The sequence below is a fragment of the Ipomoea nil genome, unplaced genomic scaffold (assembly GCF_001879475.1).
Source record: "Ipomoea nil cultivar Tokyo-kokei standard unplaced genomic scaffold, Asagao_1.1 scaffold0276, whole genome shotgun sequence".
In the NCBI taxonomy this organism is placed as follows: domain Eukaryota; kingdom Viridiplantae; phylum Streptophyta; class Magnoliopsida; order Solanales; family Convolvulaceae; genus Ipomoea; species Ipomoea nil.
The window spans coordinates 855,565-860,185 of NW_017616704.1; the positions used below are offsets into that span (position 1 = coordinate 855,565).

Sequence of the window (4,621 nt, forward strand, 5' to 3'; positions counted from 1 at the left end):
AGTATATATCTTCCTGCTTCAAAATGATTTTCCTATATCTATATCTATATATATATACCTATATTGTATTTCAACGCGTTGGAGTGGGTTACCAGCATCTCTCGCTGAACAGATATATTTGGCTTTCAGGCACAGATGAGTAGACACCGGAGCGCACTAGAGATCTGAAGCGTAGAGTAGCTAGTTTCCCTTTCGGCCTGCGTGCCATGCTTATGTACTGACATTACTTTGAGGATTTTAGTTAGTTAGCCTGTGCACCTGAGTTCTCTAGCTCAGGTGTGGCATAGCACCCCATACTCTTATGTTTGATTTCGGGATTTAATGAGGATTTACCTTTATTATATAAGTTCTAAAAAGTTCAAAAATTTCGGGGTGTTACACAGCTCACCGCGCAACCTAGAGTCCTAAACCTAACACTTAGATTCTTAAGGTTGCTTAAAGTTCTCAAACCACACTTAGCCACTTAGAAAGTCTAGACTTAACTCCTTGCTAGGCTCAAACCTAGAGTCCTAAGCCTAACAGCGGAAGACTAAAAGATAACTGGATAAATATAAATCCAAGTCATGGGGTGTTATGCCACGTTCACCAACAAGGATGAACGCTACGGCAATATCTGCATTGTTTACAACTATCCAAAAGTCTCCAAAGTCTATAACTAGAGCGGCACACAGGCCATAAAACCAACGGGAGAAGCTATGCTAACAGGCACTAGACTGCGCACTCGCCTAGACATCACCTGAAAGAACACAATAAAACATGGGACGATGCCCGGTCAGCGAATAAAGCTGGTAACCCACCAATACATGTGAAATAACATACATAAGTAAGATATAAGTTGTAAAGCCATTTTCGAAACGGAATACATAAGTATATAAGTCAAAAACCAAGATCAATAGTCAACACAAGACTCAACACTCTCAACAAGGACACGGGAACACATCCCAAACCACAAAGGATACCACAACACAAAGGATAAAGACAAGACCGATGGCAACACATGTAACACCCCCAAATTTAATTCTCAACACATGCTATAAATAGGCTACTATAACAGAAACTGCCATGAATAGAATTCCTGAAGTACGCATACCACCATTTAAAAACTAATTAATAATTCAACTTACAAAATAGCTTTAAGTCCTTAATAATAAATGAGGGTGAAACCGCCACATCTAATCTAACACTGACTAGATGTAAGGCTCTAAACCATAACATTCAATCACAACTTAATCCAAAAACTAAAGAAATACAATATGAATCAATAACTCCAAAACATCATAAATAAAACAGCTACTACGTTCTAAGGCGCGCTCTCAGCCAACAACTTATTCATTCACCTGCACAAATCACAAACAGGAGAAACACGAAACAATAAAATTAGCAAAACATTGCTAAGTAAGGTTTACTCTACCCTGTAAAATGGATTTAATACAGTATATATTCACATTCAAAAATAATTAGCCACAAGGCTTAGGGGTCGTTTACCAAAATAGAAAAATGGAGGATTTTCTGGAAAAACAGAGAATTGGAGAAGTGGAAGAATGGAAAATGGAAAACTTGTTTACTAAAATCTTATCTCTAATTTCCTAACTCCTCTCCATTCTCCAACCTTATGTACAATTTTGGAGAAAGATTATTTGGATTTCTCCAAATGGGAGAGAGGAAGGGGACACAGGTGAACAGTGCATGGTTTAAATAGGTCTTTGGTTCGAATCCTCTTGTGCACGTAGTAATGCGCTTTCTTTCTTTTGTTTTTCTCCTTTTCTTTCGTTTCTTTGCCTGTTCTTTCTTTTTTATTATTATTATTATTATTATTATTATTATTATTATTATTATTATTTGTTTTGCTCCTTTACTTTCGTTGTTATTATTATTATTATTATTATTATTATTATTATTATTATTATTATTATTATTAATCCTTTTCTTTTATTATTATTATTATTATTATTATTATTATTATTATTATTATTATTATTATTATTTGTTTTTCTCCTTTTCTTTCGTTTCTATGCCTGTTCTTTCTTTCTATCTTTCTTTCTTCTTCTTCTTTATTATTATTATTATTATTATTATTATTATTATTATTATTATTATTTGTTTTTCTCCTTTTCTTTCGTTTCTATGCCTGTTCTTTCTTTCTTTCTTCTTCTTCTTCTTTATTATTATTATTATTATTATTATTATTATTATTATTATTATTATTATTATTAGGGTCGCGTTCTAGTGCGAATAGCGCGTCTAGGAACGAAATGCGAACCAATCAGCGCGCGCCACGTGTACAGATCTAGGTGCACATATATTTATAACTAGGTTCACATATAATTATTACATGCACTTGTAGGTGAAAGTAGGTACACTTGTAGGTGAAATTAGGTGCACCCGATCAATGAATGTTGACATGTGGCGCGCCCTGATTGGTTTGCATTTCGCACCTGAGCGGCCATTTGCATGAGATCGCACCCCATTATTATTATTATTATTATTTATTTTTATTATTATTATTATTATTATTATTATTATTATTATTATTATTATTATTATTATTATTATTATTATCATATCTTTGTTGTAGAAATGTACAAATGCTATATGAGATTATTGTATTTAATGAAATCAGAAAATTAGAGAAATGAAAAATTGGAGGAATAGGGAATGAAAATGAGAAAACTGGAGAAATGGAAAACTGGAGAAATGGAGAAGGAAAACTGGAAAAATGGAGAAATTGAAAACTGGAAATGGGAAAACAGAAAAATGAAGTAAACGACCCCTTAACTTCTCTCAACTTCAACATAACATTTACTCCACATCACAATCCACATAGAATTTTCTCAACCTAAGATTTCAAATCAACTCTTTTCCAAATTACACGTTTCCAAAAGAAATCATTTTTAGGAAGTATAGATGAATATCAAACCAAATAATGGGCAGGGTCTTAATTACTTAAGCCCTAGTGAACAGTGATCACTCCACTGAACACTACGCAAAAATCCCATTTAAACCAACCAAATAATGGGCAGGGTCTTATTTGATAAGCCCTAGTGAACAGTACTCACTCTACTGAACACTACACAAAAATCCCATTTAAGTGGAACAGAACTAATACCTTAAGTGTGCACACCCCCAATGGGTTTCCAAGCCCAACGGGTAGTAACTAGTCCTAGTAGCCAGGATACGTTTCTACTGACTACTACTCAACAGGGTAAATACCCTAGTGGTAGACTCCGCTAACCACTCCTGAAAACAACAGGACTAAAAGTCCTAGTGAGACAGGATATGTTTCTACTGCTCACTCCTCAATTAACAGAGAGTTTTTAGGCTCCCTAGTGAATCAGTATATTTCAACTGTTCATTCCTCAACAAATTGGGTAAATCCAGAATCATAGTTGGATACTATATGAGTCAAAAAAAAAACCTTTTTATTCACCACATTTATAAAAAACAAGAGTAATGATATTTCACAAGCAAACAACTTCTCAATATCTCAAATAAGAAACTGTCAAAAATTTTCAGAAACTATGACCTGAATTGCAGAATTTACTGGGAAAAATCAGTAACACATTTTCATATGAAATTTTCCAGATAAGTAGTATAAAGAGTCTAGAATACACACAAAAAGTTTCAAGCCAATCTAAGGCCTAGAAGTATTTTTACCAAAATTCTTCTCAACACAGCACCAGACTGTAATTTAACTGGCAGAACACTGCCTAAACTTTACGAAATTATTCTGGAAAAACCGAAACATATTTTTAACCAAAACTTTTTATAAACATCAAATATAACAAGTCTAGATTCTCCATAAAAAAATTCAAGCAAAAACAAATTTAGGAAACAATTTTCACGAATTTTTCTTTCCAGCTGCGCCAGTCAGAATTTTCTCAGGCAATGATCAAATTGTGTAAAAGTTATCCTTTTCAATCACCACAAAATACCATATCACATATGCCCACAAAATCACGAAGTATATATATATTTTTACAGAGTAAAAGTAATTTTTGATAGACATAAGCACTTACCTGGATACGTAAAACAAATCACACACTTGACCCGAGTCCTACGTTTGCTCCTCTGCAAACTCTCCTTCTAAACCAAATTGAATGTCCATATAAACACAGGAAATCACATAAGCATATAATCATAGAAATTTTACCACAAACATATAATTAAACTTACGAATAGATGACACTAGATGGAAGAAAAATTGACACCCAGGAGTTCTCTTGTGTCGAAGCCGAAACTGGGAATGAAAAGAATGAGAGTGTCGACTGCGAAGATGATGATTTAGGAGGGGAAGGTGTCGTATATGCTAGGGTTTGTTTTTGTATTTCTTTTGATTCCAGTAGCAGCGTGTGTTAAGAATTAGAGAGTGAATTTAAAAAGGTTTAGGTAACTAATATCATAGAATTACATCCTGACTAGACATATATATCTCAAACTTAATCTAATAAACTAACATTAATCTAATAAACTAACACACACACACACACACACACACACACACACACACACACACACACACACACATATATATATATATATATATATATATATATATATATATATATATATATATATCTAACGTACTGGAGAATCACATATACATACTATAACTTAAGTTAAA

The 4,621-nt window shown here is 33.2% G+C and overlaps 1 long non-coding RNA gene across 1 annotated transcript; it reads right to left on the reverse strand.

The window, feature by feature from the left end:
• Window positions 1-1,267: 1,267 nt before the first annotated feature.
• Window positions 1,268-4,309, reverse strand: LOC109156336. Its single transcript, XR_002050001.1, has 3 exons — window positions 4,174-4,309; window positions 4,017-4,083; window positions 1,268-1,337 (listed from the first exon to the last, which is right to left on the reverse strand). It is a non-coding gene; the product is annotated as an uncharacterized LOC109156336 (long non-coding RNA).
• Window positions 4,310-4,621: the final 312 nt, after the last annotated feature.